The sequence below is a fragment of the Capsicum annuum genome, chromosome 10 (assembly GCF_002878395.1).
Source record: "Capsicum annuum cultivar UCD-10X-F1 chromosome 10, UCD10Xv1.1, whole genome shotgun sequence".
NCBI lineage: Eukaryota > Viridiplantae > Streptophyta > Magnoliopsida > Solanales > Solanaceae > Capsicum > Capsicum annuum.
Genome location: NC_061120.1, coordinates 428,534 through 447,726, shown reverse-complemented (window position 1 = coordinate 447,726; position 19,193 = coordinate 428,534). Strand labels below are relative to the sequence as shown.

Sequence of the window (19,193 nt, the reverse complement as noted above, 5' to 3'; positions counted from 1 at the left end):
CACCTAAGGAAATGTGTCGTTGGCTAAGCCATCGCAGTGAAAGGGTTTTGGTAGCCGCCTTTAAGTATAATTTCCATCGAGTGGCAGGAAGAATCCTTTGCAGATGACTTAAATATGTGATGGGGTATTGTAAGTGAAAGAGTGGCCTTGCTGCCATGATCCACTGAGATTCACCCCTTTGTCACTCTAGTTCCTCCCTCTCCATCCAATCCAATCATCTTTCCGTTCATCTTCAAAGGAGGTTTGTGCATCCGTACTTAAAATCTCCCACTAAGTGTTTTGAGTTCACCTCACCTTGAGTATGACGTGACATAGACTCACCGAGTTTGCCGCTTGTTTTTCAAGCGTCACGTGCATTCCATTCCAAGTGGTTAACTATGATGTCAATTGGCCTTTCATGTAAAGCTACAGTATCACAATTATAGGTTTTCTGTGATACTGAGTGTGGCTTAAGATCCCAGCGATGTGTCAAGGCTAACATCAGTGTATGAAGGCATGTCGCAATTAGAGGTTTAAGTCATAGTTCAGTGAAATCCTAGAGATATGTCCAATGACCTGGATCTGACGTCCGATAAAATTGGTGGCATACAATGCCGACATGGGCAATGCCACAGCCATCGCCAAGATTCGAAGGACCTATAGTAACCTAATGTTAGACCCCCAGTCTACGACATAGTGACAGACAAAAACCATGTCAAGGTGCACATTGGCCTTGACATATGCTAAGACAAGTGATTTAATGTTGTGGTGGCTAGGAGAGAGCAGGAACCTATTGATGGCCAAGGCACTGGAGCAATAGTAAAGAACCCTTAGGGACATGAGGTGATAATAGGTGCATGAAACCTATGTAGGCATACGTGTAGATAGTGACATGAGCATGGCACAACACTGGCATGGCATCAACACTGGCGATGGCATATCATAGGTATGGGAATAGCCGTGGGCACTAGCATGGTCAAAACAGTATCACAACATAGGCAGTAGCGTGGCCTATGCAGTGACATGGCCCAGACAATAGCATAGCGTGGATAGTGGCATGGTGAAGGTGTAGGCAATGACATGAAACTGGCATGGCAATACATGATGTTGGCAAGGCAGGGCATGGCTGAGAATCATGACAAGACAAAGACGAAGTGATCAAGTGTTGGAAAGCTAGAAATTGGCTAAGTATTGAACATTGTCAAAATTGGCTAAAGTGGCAAGGCTGCACATGTGGTAGTCACATGGGGCAGTTGCTAAGTTTAAATTTTGTAAACATGTATTATTTTCAGAATGTATTTGAATGCTTAGATTAGGTTGTTGAGTAATGTGATAAGCAGGAAGCCATGTCCAATGACATGCTGCCAGGTGTCGTTGGATGTAATTGCTGCTACTGCCCATGTGCTGCCTATATATAGTGTTGCTGGAAATTATGAAAGGCAGAGAGTGTTGTATGCCTTTGTATAATTTGCGTGACATTATCCTTTTTGATTTTGAGAGATAATAAAAGGTTGTGAACTTGTTTTCTATAAATTTGTTGAGTGCTTTACGTTTCTGCAACCTTTGTCTATTTTGCTTAGACTGTGCAGTATTGTGTGTGGCTGAAGTTGTACAGTGTGGTACGACTGCCAAATAGTGGTGTTGCAAAAAAGAAAATGACCCTGTCTCAACTGGTATCAGAGCATTACTGTACGAAAATGATAACTGTCATTAAATTAAATGAAGATGTTACACGAGTTCAAAACTTTATTGGCATTACTGATGAACTCAAACAATCTGAAGGCGTGGTGGATTTGATAACTCAGATCAAAGCCTTGAAAGAAGAACTGGCACTGTTGCATGCCCGGTATGATGAACAAAGTGTAGGGTTTCTGAATACACGCGGGGCCTTAAAGTTGCAAGTGCAGGACCAAGGCAAGGTGGTAGAAAATTATAGGCAAAACTTTTGGTGCTGCGACATGCAGTGGCTGTGTCTGGGAAATCTCATGAAGGAAGTTCTAAAGTTAAAATTCTTGATCTCAAACCTTTTGGTGGTGCTAGAAGTGACAAGGAATTGGAAAATTTCCTTTGGGACATGGAGCGGTATTTCTCTACTGCCCGAGTTGTTGAGATGGATAAGTTGAACATCACCACAATGTACTAGACAGGTGATGCAAAATTATGGTGGAGGACTCGGAATGCAAATGATGAGAGTGCTAGCCAACCCAAAATTGATACTTGGTAAAATTTGAAGAAGGAAATAAGGGACCAATTCCTTTCTAGCAATGCCTCACGGATTGCTAGAGACAAGTTAAAAAGGCTTAGGCAGAATGGAACGATTCATTACTATATCAAGGAATTTTATTCTTTAATGTTGGACATCTAGAACATGTTTGATGAAGAAAAGTTACTTAACTTCATTTCACGGATGCAAGCATAGTCCCAAAACGAACTAAGAAGGCAAAATGTGAAAGACTTGCCTAGTGCAATTTCTGTTGCTGACTCGTTGGTGGATTTTTGCTCAAATCGTTCTAATTTTGACATTCCCACTTCTTTAAATTTGAAGAAAAAGGCTGAGAAGAAAGGGAAAGGGAATTAGGATGGACGAAACGACAAAGGTGATAAGGGAAAAGCCCCAATGAATGCTAGAAACACGAAAAACAAGGGGAAAGATGGCAATACAAAGGGCTGTTGGACTTGTGGTGGACCGTATTTGGCCAAGAGTTATTCCAACAATGAAAGAGTAAATGCTATATTTGTTGGAAATATGAATCAAGGTGGAGGTGAAGAAGCTGTCACTACTTTGGCAAATCCTTTGGATTTGTCACTAAATCAAATACGTTTGTTGAATGTTGTGGGTGACTCCTCAAAGTTATTCGCTAATCTAATTCAAATAGAGATAAAAGTTGATGGCAATCGTATGATAGCAATGGTAGATACCGTAGCTACTCATACTTTGTGGATGCCAAAGTTGCGGCAAAATATGGACTGAAGTTAAAGAAAAGTCCATCCTTTGTCCAGATGATGAATTCCAAGGAACAAGCCATTATAGGCATGACTTATGATGTGCATATGTTGATTGGAAGTTTTACGGGGAAGCATAACTTGATGGCTATTCCATTGGGTGATTATGAAGTCATTCTAGGGATAGACTTTCTTAGAAAATTTTGGTTTATTCCTTTTCCTCACTTAGATGGAGTGATGATAATGGACGAAGCCAATCCAAGTTTCATCCAGGCTACTCATCCTTATGGAGAAGCAAAGAAAGTGAAGAATAAGGACCCTATAATTTTTGCTATTTTGGTTGAAAAGGATTGAAGAAAGGTGATGAAACTTTCCTTGCTGCCATGATAAAGTAAAGCCAGATGTGAAGGTGGGGGTACCAGATTGTGCTGCTGAACCACTAAGGCAATATACTGATATAATGCCTCCCGAATTACATAAAGAATTACAGCTAAGAAGGGAAATTGATCATAAGATAGAGTTGCTGCCCGGTTCTATTGCCCCTGCACAGATTCCTCATAGAATGACCCCTAAAGAGTTGGTTGAACTGCGGAAACAATTGAATGAATTGCTAGATGAGGACTTGATTCAGCCATCCAAGGCTCCTTATGGTGCTCCTATTTTGTTCTAAAAAAAATCAAAATAGTTCAATGTGGATGTGTGTGGACTACAGGCATTCAATAAAGTGACTTTGAAGAACAAGTATCCAGTCCCACTAGTGCAGGATCTCACGAACAAGCTAAGCAGCACATGCTGGTTCACTAAACTTGATCTACGATTAGGGTATTGGCAGGTTTGAATAGCAAAGGGTGATGACTCTAAAACCATGTATGTGACGAATATGGCTCATATGAGTTTCTTATTACGCCCTTTGGGTTGACAAATTCCCCGACGACTTTTTGTAACTTGATTAATGATGTGTTGTTTGATTACCTAGATGATTTTGTTATGGTGTAGTTAGATGACATAGTTATTCATAGTTGCTCCCTTGATGAACATTTGGAACATTTAAAGTTTGTATTGTCCCGATTGAGGGAGTACAAACTTTATGTCAAGATGAAAAAATGTGAGTTCGCTAAAATGAAAGTAAAGTTCCTTGGGCGTCTGGTTAGTCAAAAACAAGTGAGGATGGATCTGAAAAAGGTGCAAGCGATAGTCGAATAGCAGACGCCTAGTGGAGTCAAAGGATTGAGATTATTCTTAGGGCTGGTTAACTACTATCGCAAGTTCATTGCTATAAGAAAGCTGCGGCCTTGATAGATTTTCTGAAGAAAGATGTCAAATGGGTGTGGTCGGAGAAGTGGGATGCAGCATTTCAGATGTTGAAGGAAGTTATTGCTTCATAGCCCATATTGAAGCTGTCAGACTTTGAGTTACCTTTTAAAGTGCATACTGATGCATCAGACAAGGTAGTTGGAGGCATGTTGGTATAAGAAGGACATCTATGGCCTTTGAAAATCGAAAAAGAGTGATCCTGAGCAAAGATATTCAACCCATGAAAATGAAATGGTAACGATAGTGCATTGTTTACAAACTTGGAGGGTATACTTGCTGGCTACTCGGTTTGTGGTACGGACAGACAATATTGCGAACATGTTCTTTAAGACACTGAAGAAGCTGAGTCCAAAGCAGGCCCGATAACAGGATTTCCTAGTCGAATATGACTTCATGTAGGAACACAAAGCAGGAAGGCACAACCAAGTTGCAGATATATTATGTCGTAAAGAGGTATTTACTGTAGAATACTCAATTGTTAGACTTGAATTTTATTTTTTGGACAGAATTAAATTTTGTGCTGCTAATGACCCACTCTATGTCAAGTGGATGGATCAAATGAAAGATGGGATCATTCGGAGGTATTGGATTGGGGACGATCTACTTTACTTTAGAGGGAGAATCGTGGTAACTCAGGGTAGTGGACTGCGTAAAGACATGATGAAAGAGGTGCATAACACTCCTTGGGCTAGTCATCTAGGTGTTGAATGGATGCTAGCCTTATTGTCCCATGTATATTTTTCGCCAAATATGGAAGATGACATTGAGGCGTACATGAAGACTTATGACCTGTGTCAAAGGGACAAGACTGAACGAATGAAGGAGGCGGGATTATTGCAGCCTCTGCCTATTCCTGAAAGGCCATGGTTATCTATTTCTATGGACTTCATTTCTGGGTTTCCTAAGGTAGATGGCAATTCATCCATAATAGTGGTGGTGGATAGGTTCTTAAAGTATGCTATTTTTATTGCTGCCCTAATCACTTGTTCGTCAAAAATTGCTGCAGGGTTATTCTATAAGAATATGGTCAAGCACTTTGGTTTGCCAAGTGATATCGTGAGTGATAGAGATGCGTGGTTCAATGGTCGGTTCTTGAATACATTATTTAACATGATGGGGACTGATCTAAAGTTTTCCATAGAAAATCGTCCTCAAACTGATGGACAAACCAAGAGGATAAACCATTTTCTAGAAGAATACTTAAGGCACTATGTGATGATAAGCCAACTAAATTAGGCAGACTTGTTGGATATAACATAGTTTTGCTACTATTTGCATAGGTTATCGGCAAAAGAAAAGAGTCATTTGAACTTGTCTTTGGCATTCAGCCTGTGGCACTATTGGAGGTGGTAACGGTCAAGAGTGAAGGAATTTACTATGCTGCTTATAAATATACAAAAAACAAGCATGGGATTCTTGTTGAGGCACAAGACAACTTAAGAAAGGCCTAGAAATGCATGAAGAAATATGTTGATCAGTATAGACGTGCAGTAGAGATCAGTGTGGGAGACAAAGTGCTTCTAAATCTCACTTCATAAATCTAGAAACAAATTATAGCTAAAAAGAGGTATAAGGGACTGATCCCAAGGTACGATGACCCGTTCAAAGTCATTGAGAAAATTACAAAGTTTCTTATGAGCAGGACTTGCCAGAAAGGTTGAAGATTTACCCTACCTTTTATGTCAGTTTTTTGAAAAGGTATAATGAAGATACTGAAGACCTGGGCAGGTTCAAATCCAAAAGTCCTCCTCCTTTGATTGTTATATAGTACAAAACCAAGATGGTGAAGATACTTCATCATCAAATCATGAGGAACAACAAAAAAGATACCAAGATAATTCCTAATTTAATGGAAGGGATCAAGCGAAGAAGATGCTATTTGGGAGAAGGCTCAAAACTTGTGGCATTTCAACAAGAAAATTAAGGACTACCTCAAAACAACCTCAATGAGGGCGTCTGGTTCATCTAGTAGAGGTGTTTTGTTAGACCCCCAATCTAACACATGATGGCTGACAAGGCCATGTCAAGGTGCACAGTGGTAAAATTGGCTAAAGAAGCAAGACTGCCCATGTGCTTGTCATATGGGGCATTTGCTAAGTTTGAATTTTGAATGTGATTTTCAGAATGTATTTTTGAATAATTAGATTAGGTTGCTGAGTCATATGATACACAGATAGCCATGTCCAATGACATCCTACCAGGTGTCATAGGTTGTAACTGCTGTAACTGCCCATGTGAAACCTATATATGGTGTTGCTGGATATTGTAAAAGGCACAGAGTGTTGTATGACTTGTACAATTCATGTGACATTGTCCTTTTTTATTCTGAGAGATAATAAAAGGTTGAGAACTTATTTCCTGTAAATCTGTTTGAGTACTTTACATTTCTGCAGCCTTAGTCAATTTCACTTAGACTATATAGTGTGTGTTGTGGCTGAAGTTGTGTAGTGTGCTACGACTGCCAAGAAGTGGTGTTCTGAAATAGAAATTTCCCCTATCTCACCTACCATGGTGGTGACGGGTTACGGAGAATTAGGGTTCGATTTTGGAGAGGAAACTCGAGAAATGGCTACCATATCCAAGGAAGGAAGTAGGCGCTCAAATTACCCAATCTTGACACGGGGAGGTAGTACTAAATAACAATACCGGGCTAACTAAGTTTGGTAATTGGAATGAGTACAATTTAAATCCCTCAATGAGGATCCATTGAAGGGCAAGTCTGGTGCCAGCAGCCGCAGTAATTGCAACTACAATAGCGTATATTTAAAATGTTGCAGTTAAAAAGCTCATAGTTGAACTTTGGAATGGGCCGTCCAGTCCACCTATGGTGTGCACCGGTCGTATCATCCCTTCTGTTGGTGATGCACTCCTGGCCTTCACTGTCTGGGTCGTGCTTCCGGCGCTGTTACTTTGAAGAAATTGAAATGCTCAAAGCAAACCTACTGTCACGGGCCTACTTTTAGACGCATGCGAGTACCTTAAAACTCTCAAAAGCTATGCTAAACTCAGTCCTTACCCTCCCTAAAACAGTCCCAAGAAGCTATGAAACATTCACACAAACAAGCTATGGGAAAAGCTAAGGGAAGATAACATTTTTTGGAGGCCCAAGAGCCAAGTTTTCTGCTATATTTCTTTAACAACACAAGTATGTGGGTGCTTCCCAAGAGGGCTTACAACATATATTTAAAGTCCAAAAGTCAAAGGGCATAATAAATACAAGAAAAGGACTCTATACAATTGTCTACAACAAGCTAGTCCAACTTTCCTAATTTAGCCATGCATGCCATTCCAACTAATGAGATGTCACTATCGTGTTGCCTTTTATGTCCTGTAGCTGCTACTAGTCTTTAAAGCCTCATAAATATGAACTATGCTTGTAATTTGACCTCCAAAAGATGGTGGAACATTGGCTTCATCAATTGGCATTGCCGAAGCCCCGTTAAGCTCAAAAACGCACTCGAGATGCTCAAAACCATGCCCAAAATATGAGGAATTAAATAGGTGGTGATACGGTGAGTCACATTCTGCCCACCTGATTTGGAAATGATCGCAGCATGACATAACTCTTAGTACTTGTGCACTTTGTCCTTAAATTTCCACAAGTCTTCATATTTTTCCCACGATGCCTCCTCCGTCGATTGGCTCTTCCAATGGACTAAGAATTGCGCACTTGAATTTCCCCAACCCTTGACCCAAACCAATTGGTGATCGATGAGTTCCTCAATTTTTCTATCCGTGGCAGTGGGCGTCATGAAGATTTAAGCATGACTTGACCTGCCCCGCTTTATGTCTTCCTTGTCTTCAAAATATGGTTTCAATTAACTTGCGTGGAAGACGGGATAAATCTTTAAATGGGACAACATATCCAACTTGTATGAGATTCTTCCACCTTGGAAACAATCTCAAAAGGACCCGCATAGCGTCGAATTAGACTTTTATTGACACTTCTTAATGACTTGAATTGTCGCGGATTGAGCTTGACCATAACCTTGTCTCCAATCTGATAATGAGCCGGACGACGCTTGCGATTTGCAAACTTTTTCCTCTTGCGGGCTGCCTTATCAAGATATGACCTCGCTATTTCGACTTGTTCCTCCCAAGTCTTGTCTATATGATAAGCACCCAAATTCCGCATTCTGGCGTTAACCGGCAAGGATTGCAGTGTGTTTGGCTGCTATCCCATAACGAGTTCAAATGGACTACATTCCTTAGCCTCACTTCACTGCAAGTTGTATGAGAATCGGGCCGTGTCAAGCAACTTTTCCCAATCTCTTTGGTTGTCACTAACAAAGTGCCTCAAGTAGCACTCAAGAAATCCATTTACCCGCTTCGTTTGTCCGTTGGTTTGCGGATGAAAGCTGGTTGAAAAGTGAAATTTGAAGCCCAATAAGCTGAACAACTCCTTCCAAAATTCACCCATAAACCGAGGGTCTAGGTCGCTAATGATGTGCCGAGGCACACTCCAATGCTTTACAACATCTTTTAGAAATAATCGGGCTGCCTCCTTGGCTTTACAACTAGACGTGGCAGCCGTGATAGTTGCATACTTTGAAAAATGATCTACGACCACCATGATTGTGCCACAACCTTCCAAGTTTGGTAAACATATAATAAAATTCATGGTTACGTTGTCTGATGGTTTCTTCGCGATGGGCAGCAGCTCAAGCAATCCCCCGGGAGCCTTATGCTCCATCTTGTCTTATTGACAATCAAGGCAAGTGCGGAAATATACCTCGATATCGTTCCTTATCTGAGGGCAATAATAAGAAGCTTCTAACAACACCATAGTGAATTTTTTCCCAGGATGATCAGCCCATATTGTGTCATGGCTTTCCTTGATCAACAAGCGCCTAGGATTTCTCCATCTAGGAACATACACTCGCCTTCCGATGGTGTATAACAGTCCGTCCTCTTCCCAAAACTTTTGGGTCTTGCCTTGGCGCAACAAAGCTAGAATTTTCTTGGCAACAGGATCATGTTCCATCCCTTCTTTGATAGTATCCACCACACTACAGGTCGTAGTACTCAAAAGGGATGCCAAAATAGCCTAGCGACTTAATGCGTCAGCCACAATGTTTGCTTTCCTCGATTTGTACTCCAATGAGTAATCAAACTCTGCCAAGAAATATTGACATCGAGCTAGCTTTGGGGAGATTTTATTTTGTGATTGAAAGTATCTGGTCACTACGTTGTCCGTCTTAACAATGAAATGAGCACCCAAAAAATTATGACGCTATGTCCTTTGGCAATGGACAATGGCCGTCATCTCCCTTTCATAGACTGTGTATCGCAGCTCCGTATCATTCAACTTTCTGCTTTCAAAAGCTATCAAATGACCCTCTTGCATTAGGACACCACTAATAGCAAAATCGGATGCATCCGTTTGCACCTCAAACAGTTTTGTGAAATCTGGTAAAGCCAAAACCGATTCTTTGATGATGGCTGCCTTAAGGTTTTTGAATGCCTCTTGACACGAACTATTCCACTCCCAAACATAGTTCTTCTTCAATAAATTTGTGTGTGTATCAGCAATATTAGAGTATCCAAAAATGAATCTCCGGTAATAACTGGCAAGGCCAAGGAAGGACCTTAATTCAGACACCTTTGTTGGAGACTCCCAATCCCAGATCACCTTAACTTTGTTGCTATCCATCCGGATCTGCACTTGACTGATCGTATGGCCTAAGAATTGCACCTTTGTCTCAGAAAATGTGCACTTATCTCTTTTGAAGAATAGCTCAGTTTCTCGTAGCACATCAAACACTAGTTGAAGGTGTCTAATATGCTCCTCCATGGAGCTACTATAAACAACAATGCCGTCTAGGCATATGACCACGAATTGATCCAAGTATGGATGGAAAATCTTGTTCATTAGGGTGTAAAATGTGGCTGATGCATTGGTCAATGAGAAAGGCAGGACCAGCCACTCAAAGGACTCATAATGAGTTACACAAGTCATCTTGGCTTCATCTCCGTCAGCTATGCGAACTTGCTAATAGCCCTTCCTCAAATCCATCACTTTTCTTTCCCCAAGCGATCAAATAAATCAGCAATCAATGGGATGGGATATTTGTTTTTTACCGTGACCTTGTTAAGAGCACCGTAATCAATGCACTACCTCAACGTCCCTTCATTCTTCTTTTGAAATAAGATCGAAGCTCTAAAGGGCACCTTAAATGGACGGATATGACCCGATTCCAGCAACTCCTTGAGTTTTTTCCTAAGTTCTTCAAGTTTCTGAGGCGACATTCGATACGGGGTCTTGGCTGGTGGCTTTGACCCGGGGACCATCTCAATTTGGTGATTAACTTCCCTTCGTGGAGGTAACCATTAGGGCAGCTCCTCCGGTATTACATCCTTGTTCTCTTTAATAACACGTTGGACACATTAAGGCAATACTTCAGTTTCTTGGCATCCCACAATCTCCATCAATGTTGCAAGAAAGGTTGGTTCCCTTTTCTTAAAACCTTTAATAAGTTGCATGGCCGACAAACAAGCGCCATTTTGAGTGACACGAATAAGTGGAACAATGCAAGAACCACCCGAATCACAAATGGTGAGCTGGTTGAGATGCAAAAAAATAAACGCGTTAATGTCATACCAAAAGTCCAGCCCCAACACAGTATCAAAGACATCCATCGGGACAACTGAAAATCCATTTCTCCCTTCCAACCTCCCAAGGTGAGACACACCAAGGAGCGAGGCCATTGACATTGGTAGGGAGGCAATAAATTGTTTTCAACATCGAATCACTGGTCACAAACTTAAGGCCAAGTTCGTTAGCCTTTTCTTTCGTAACAAAGTTATGCGTCACTCCAGTGTCCACCATAATGCGGACTGCTCGTCCATTAACTTCCGTATCAATAAATAAAGACTCCCGTGGTCTAAAACTATGCTTCCTTTCAGCAAGAGCTGCAAGTTTCATGTGGTTAAACAAAGCCATGTGATTGAACGAACCCACAGCTTTTCCCCTTCCGTTCTCTGGATCGGCAACTTGTGCTTCTTGCTCCCCGAAACCCCTGACTTGCGTACTAGCTTTCTCCTTCCGTGTTGATGCAATCATTTCCCCAAGCTTACTCAAATAGGGGAAATATCTTGCAAAGTGAGTCGTGTCCCTACAAAGGTAGCAACTGCTATCCTGGTTAGCTACTCCCTTCTTTTTCTCCTCGTAGTTCTTGTGGAATGAAAAAGGTTGGCTTCATTTGCCTTTGAACTAATGCTTTTTATTGGGAAAATTTTTTTCTTTGCCCCTATCTCCACCATCACCCTTGGCAGCAACGGGTTGGTTTCGATTATCCTTCGCCTTGGCATAATTGGAATAAAAATCACTCAAGGATTCCCCCACTTTAATTCCCTCATCCATGGTCTTGATGTGACACCTTCGCAACTCTTGTTTGGACCAATTTTGGAGGCCGTCGAAGAAGAAAAATAGAAATTCCTCACTACTGAAACTTGTCACAAGAAGCGGGAGCTTCATAAACACCCTCACATAGTTGTGGATAAAAGAAGTTTGTTTAAGTTCCCTCAATTTCCATTGGGCTTCGTCTATAATATTTTGAGGGTAAAATTTCTCCTTTAATTCATCTTTAAACTGATCCCAATAAGCAATAGTGCAAAGAACTCTCTCCATGTATACCTTTTTCCTACGCCACCATAATATTGAGATGTCACTAAAGTACATGGTGGTAATACGAATCCTTGATGCCCCATCAATAATATTGACGTGCTCAAAGTATGACTTTAGTTGGCATATAAATCTCTCAACGTCTTGAACATTCCTCTCAGCCTTAAACACATTGGGTTTAGGAGCCTCAATACGAGCATCATGATACACCACAGAACTTTGATTTTCATGAACACGGGCTGCTTCAAGTTTTTGCTTTATAGAAGAAACTTCTTCTTGCAAAACGGACTGCCCCAACCTTACATCGAACAACTTTGACTCAAATTCATCGTGCAGTTTTGATAATGCTTCCGTAAGCTTGAGTTCCAAGCTGGTCAGTCCCTCCTTGTGCTCTTCATTTTGCTCAGACAAGTCGACTTTGACTTTGTCCATCCCTTTAAGAGAAGCCACCTCAAGGGTGCTAATGTTGGACTCAAGGATCTTGAAATGATGGCCCAAAACCACCAAGCCAGCCTCCGTGCTAATGATCCTCTCATTAAGAGAGACGGGCGCAAATCCTTTGCTATTTTCAATGTTTGTTACAGCCTCATTTACTGGAATTTGTGCCTCATCCTTGTTTCTACTCTTATCTTGCCTCTTGCTATTCGTCTTGGCCAAATTGTCTCCACCATGAACCTCCACTTCACCGTCGTATGCCATGTTAAAAGCACTACTTTGATACCAATTGTCATGGGCCTACTTTTAGACGCATGCCGACAGCTTAACACTCTCAAAAGATATGCTAAACTCAGTACTCGTCCTCACTAAAACAGTCCCAAAATCAATGAAACATTCACACAAACAAGCTAAGGGAAATGCTAAGTGAAGACAATGTTTTTGGGAGGCCAAAGAGCTAAGTTTTCTGATATATTTCTTTCATAATACAAGTATGTGGATGCTGGCAAGAAGGATTAAAACATATATTTAAAGTACCAAAGTCAAAGGGCACAATGAATGAAAGAAAAGGACTCTATACAATTGTCTATAACAAGCTAGTCTTTCCTAATTTGGCCAAGCATGCCATGCCAACTAATGAGATGTCACTATCGTGTTGCCTTCTTTTCTGTATAGCAGCTGCTACTAGGCTCCAAAGCCTCATAAATGTGAACCATGCTTATAATTCAACCTCCCAAAGATATTGGAACATTGGCTTTATCAATTGGCATTGCTGAAGCCTCGTAAAACATGAGAATGCACCCGAGATACTTGGAATCATGCAAAAAACGTGAGGAATTTAATGGGTAGTGATGCGGGGAGTCACACTATGCTCTTTATACATTCACATGGGATAACATTATAGGATTTTGGTCCTATTACGTTGGCCTTCGAGATCGGACTAATGATTAATAGGGACAGTCGGGGGCATTCGTATTTCATACTCAGAGGTGAAATTCTTGGATTTATGAAAGATGAACAACTATAAAAGCATTTGCCAAGGATTTTTTCATTAATCAAGAATGAAATTTGAGGGATTAAAGATGATCAGATACCGTCCTAATCTCAACCATAAATGATGTCGACCAAGGATCGGTGGATGTTTCTTTTAGGACTCCGTCGACACCTTATGAGAAATAAAAGTTTTTGGGTTTTGGGGGTAGTATTTTCTCAAGGCTGAAACTTAAAGGAATTGACAAAAGGGCACCACTAGGAGTGGAGCCTATGGATTAATTTGACTCAATACGGCGAAACTTACCAAGTCTAGATATAGTAAGGATTGATAGACTGAGAGCTCTTTCTTGATTCTATGGGTGGTGGAGCATGGCCATTTTAGTTGGTGGAGTGATTTTTCGAGTTAATTTCATTACCAAATGAGACCTCATCCAGCTAACTAACTATGCGGAGGTATCCCTTTGCGGACATCTTCTTAAAGGGACTACGACCTTTTAGGCCATAGAAGTTTGAGGTAATAACAGGTCGGTGATGACCTTAGATGTTCTGGGCCGCACGCGCGCTACACTGATATATTTAACGAGTATATAGCCTTGGTCAAAAGGTCGGGTAATCTTTGAAATTTCATCATGATGGGGATAGATCATTGCAATTGTTGTTCTTTAAAGAGGAATTCCTAGTAAGTGCGAGTTATCAGCTCGTGTTGACTACTTCTCTGCCCTTTGTACATACCGCTCATCACTCCCACCGATTGAATGATCTGATGAAATATTCATATTGCGGTGATGAGGGAGGTTCGCTTCCTACAACATCATGAGAAGTCCATTGAGCCTTATCATTTAGAGGAAGGATAAATCATAACAAGGTTTCCATAGGTGAACCTGCGGAAGGATCATTGTCAAAACCTGCATAATAGAATAACCTGGAAATGTGTTTAAAAATTGAGGAGTCCACGCGGGCGGGATGCTTCGGCACTCTGTGCGAGCACCACCCCTTCATCCCTGGAGTGCATGCCCAGCGTGCGCATCTAGCAACTAACAAACCTCGATGTGGAATGCTCCAAGGAATACTTAAATTGATAGCCTTCCCCTCGTGCCCCATCTGCGGCGTGCATTGAGGGTAATAAGCTTTTTTTATAAACAAAAATGACTCTCAGCAATGGTTATCTCAGCTCTTGTATCAATGAAGAACGTAGAAAAATATGATACTTGGTGTGAATTGTAGATAAATTTCATGAACCATCTAGTCTTTGAATACAAGTTGTACCTAAAGACATTAGGCCTAGGGTACGTCTTCCTGGGCATCACGCATCGCGTCTCCCTCTTCGCATTGCGCCTCAATCATGGGGTGTGTTGTCCTTGCAGGCCGAATACTGACCTTTCGTGCATCTCGAGCTCACGGCTGGACTAAATGTGAGTTCACATTGATGGAATCACGATAAGTGGTGGTATTAACTCAACTCTTTTTGTTGTTGCAGCTACAGCCCGTCATGCGTTCGGACTCCAGGACTATTTCATGCTAAGGTGCTTCGACCGCGACCCCAGGTTAATCGGGATTACCAGCTGAGTTTAAGCATATCAATAAGTGGCGGAAACGAAACTTAAAAGGATTACCTTAGTAACGGCGAGCAAATCGGGAACAACCCAGACTTAGAATCAGGCGACTCCGTTGTCCGATTGTAGTCCGGAAAAGCATCCTCAATGGCGGACCAGGTCCAAGTCCTTTGGAAAGGGGACCTAGAGAGGGTGAGAGTCCCATTGTTCTTGGACCCTATCTCATCACAAGGCACTGTCTATGAGTTGAGTTGTTTAGAAATGCAGCCCAAATCAGGCAGTGAATTCTATCGAAGGCTAAATACTGGCGAGAGACCGATAGAAAATGAGTAATGCAAGGGAGTGATGAAAAATAATTTGAAAAGAGAGTCAAAGAGTTCTTGAAATGTTTGATCGAAAAGAGGATAGGGGTCAGCGATGCACCCCAGTCGGATATAGAACAACCATGATCCAGTCCGCCGATCGACTCAGGGAGTGGACCAGTATGGATTGGGGGAGGCCAAAATCAAAGATCTCGATACACTCCTAGAACACCGTTTCCTCGATTGTGGCAAGAAGCATGAGCCTCTGGCGTGGTTCGACATCTGCGCACTCTAGACGCTGGCTTGTGGGCTACCCATTTGACTCATCTTGAAACACGGACCAAGGAGTCTAACATGTGTGTGAGTCAATGGGCGAGTAAAATCATAAGGTGCAAGGAAGCTGATTGGTGGGATTCCCCTAAGGGGTACACCGCCGACCAACCTTGATCTTCTAAGAAGGGTTCGAGTGTGAGCATACCTGTCGAGACCCGAAAGACGGTGAACTATGCCTGAGCGGGGTAAAGCCAGAGGATATTCTGGTGGAGTCCCATAGCTATACTAACATGTAGATCATTCGTCTAACTTGGGTATAGGGGCGAAAGAATAATTGAACCATATACTAGGTGGTTCCCTCAGAAGCTTCCCTCAGGAGAGATGGAGCTCGCGTGTCAGTTCTATCAGGTAAAGCCAATGATTAGAGGCCTCAGGGGCGCAACTCCTTTTACCTATTCTTAAACTTTAAATAAGTAGGACGGTGCGACTGGTTTGTTGAGCTGCGCCACAGAATTAAGAGCTCCAAGTGGGCTATTTTTGGTAAGCAGAACTAACGATGTGGTATGTACTAAAATATGGGTTATGGTGCCAAAATACGCTCTAACCTAGATCCCACAAAGGGTGTTGGTAGATTAAGACAGCATGATAGTAGTCATGGAATTCAAAATCTGCTAAGGAGTGTGTAACAACTCACCTGCCGAATAACCTAGCCTCAAAAATGAATGGTGCTTAAGCACGTGACCTACACCCAGTTGTCAGGGAAAATGCCAGGCCACGATGTGTATGAGGGTACAACGGTCACTATAGAACTTTGGGCGCGAGCCCGGGTGAAGTGGCCATCAGTGCAAATCTTGGTGGTAATAGCAAATATTCAAATGAGAACTTTGAAGGACGGAGAGGGGAAAGGTTCCGTGTGAATGATAGTTTAACATAGTTTAGTCAATCATAAGGTTCAGGAGAACCTCGATCGATAGCGCATTTTGTGTGTACTCTAAAAGAAAATCAGGTTAAAATTCTTAAACTGAGACATGGCGATCAATGGCAACGTTAGGAAGTCCGTAGTTATAGGTGGGAGCCTTGGGAAGAGTCATCTTTTCTGTTTAATAGCCTGCCTACCCTGGAATTGGCTCAGACGGAGGCAGGGTCCAGTGGCTGAAAAAGTATCGTACGTTGCGTGGTGTTTGATGTGCTCCTGGTGGCCCTTGAAAATTTGAAGGATCGAATGCCGTCCATGACTGGTCGTACTCATAACTGCATCAGGTCTCTAGGGTGAACAACCTCTGGTCGATGGAATAATGTAATAAAGGGAAGTCAGTAAAATGGATCCATAACTTTGGGAAAAAAATTGGGTGGACTTCTTGAGCTGCTCCCACAGCAAGAGCAGGTTGTCGCATGCCGGCTAGGGGGTAGACTAGGAATGGTTCCTTCGGACGCCTTCTCTACGTGTCGAACAGCTAACTCAGAATTGGTATGGACAAGGGGAATTCAACTATTTAATTAAAACAAAGAATTGCGATGGTCCCAATGGATGTTCACGTAATATGATTTCTTCCCAGTGCTCCAAATGTCAAAGTGAAGAAATTCAACCAAGCGCGAGTAAATGATGGGAGTAACTATGACTCTCTTAAGGTAACCAAACACCTTGTCATCTAATTAATGATGTGTATGAATGGATTTACGAGATTCCCACTGTACCTGACTACTATCCAGTGAAACCACAGCCAAGGGAACGGGCTTGGCAGAATCAACAAGGAAAGAATACTCTGTTGACTCTAGTTTGACTTTGTGAAATGACTTGAGAGGTGCTGTATAAGAGGGAACCGAAAGGCGAAAGTGAAATACCGCTACTTTTAACATTTTAAAATTATTTTATGAACCAGAAGAGGGGCACTGCCCCTCTTTTTGGACCCAAGGCTCGCTCTGCGGGCTGATTGGGTGGTAGACATTTTCAGGTGGGGAGTTTTGATGGGGAGGCACACTTGTTAAAAGATAATGCAGGTGTCCTAAGTTGAGCTCAATAAGAATAGAAATCTCATGTAGAACAGAAGGGTAAAAACTCGTTTGATTCTCATTTCTAGTATAAATACAAACCATGAAAGTGTGGCCTAACGATCCTTTAGACCTTTAAAATTTGAATCTAGAGGTGTTAGAAAAGTTACCACAGGGATAATGGGCTTGTGGCAGCCAAGCTTTCATAGCGACACTGCTTTTTGATCCTTCGATGTTGGCTCTTCCTATCATTATGAAGCAGAATTCGCCAAGTGTTGGATTGTTCACCCACCAATAAGGAACGTGAGCTGGGTTTAAACCGTTGTGAGACAGGTTAGTTTTACCCTACTGATGACAGTGTCACAATAGTAATTCAACCTAGTATAAGAGGAACCGTTGATTCACATAATTGGTCATCGCGCTTGGTTAAAAATCCAGTGGCGCAAAGCTATCATGTTTTGGATTATGAATGAACTTCTCTAAGTCAGAATCCGGGCTAGAAGTGACCCACAGTAGGGGCCTCAACCCCCAAGGGAACATGTCGTTGGCTAATCCATCGCAGTATACGAGTCGCGGTGGTCGCCTTGAAGTATAATTTCCATCAAGCAGTGGGTAGAATACTTTGTAGACAACTTAAGTATGTTACGGCGTATTGTAATTGGCAGAGTTGCCTTCCTAGCATGATCCACTGAGATTCATCCCTTTGTCGCTCCGGTTTGTCCCTCCCCCTCCAATCCAATTATTTTTTCATCTATCTCTAAAGGAGGTTTGCACATTCGTACTTGAAAAATCACACTAAGTATTGTGAGTTCACCTTACCCTTGATCATGCCGCGGAATAGCCTCACCTGAGTTCGCCGTTTTTTTTTCAAGTATCGCATGTATTTCATTCCAAACGGTTAAGTATGATATCAAGTGGCCTTTCGTGAAAAACTATGGCGTCACAATTAGAGGTTTTTCGTAATGTGAAGTATGCCTCAAGAGCCCAGTGATATGTCGAGGTCAACATCAACGCGTGGAAGCATGTCGCAATTAGAGGTTTTGGTGACCGTCAAGTGCAATCCTAAAGATATGTCCAATGACCCGGGCTTTTACGGCCGGGGAAATCATCAGCACACAATGTTGACATGGGCAACGCCACAACCGATGTCAAATGCTGAAGGACCTATAGTGGCCTACTGAGACATGGATATTTTCTTTTTTATAAAACCACTGCATGGTAGTCGTACCACATGGTACAACTTCAGCCACACACACGTTGCATAGTGTAAGTATAATAGACTAAGTTTGCAGAAGCTAAAACACTCAATAATGTACAGGAAACAAGTTCCCAACCTTTATTATTCTCCTAGAATTATAAAGGACAATGTTACACAAATTATTATAAGACACTATAATAACTCTCACTGCCTTGTACAATTTCTAGCAACACTATAAATAGACTGCACATGGGCAGTTACAACAGTTACAACCAACGACACCTGGCAGCATGCCATTAGACATGGCAGCATGATTATCACATGACTCAACAAACTGTTCTAAGATTCCAAATACATTCTGAAAATAACACATGTTTACGACATTCAAAATTCAAACGTAGAACCTGCCCCATATGACAAGAACATGGGCAGCCTTGCCCCATTATCCAATTTTTCCAATGTTCAACACTTAGCCAATTTTCAGCTTTTCTAACACTTGATCATTTCATCTTTGTCTTGTCATGCTTCTCAGCCATGCCTTTCCTTGTTAGCATCATGCCTTGCCTGTGTCATGTCGTTGTCTGTACCTG

General features: G+C 41.9%; 1 non-coding gene and 1 pseudogene across 1 annotated transcript; both read left to right on the top strand.

Annotated features, from left to right (window-relative positions):
* Positions 1-14,435: 14,435 nt before the first annotated feature.
* On the top strand, positions 14,436-14,594 carry LOC124888175 (annotated as a pseudogene).
* A 229-nt stretch (positions 14,595-14,823) lies between these two features.
* On the top strand, positions 14,824-18,125 carry LOC124888388. The gene has a single exon (XR_007046511.1). It is a non-coding gene; the product is annotated as a 28S ribosomal RNA (ribosomal RNA).
* The last annotated feature ends 1,068 nt before the right edge of the window (positions 18,126-19,193 follow it).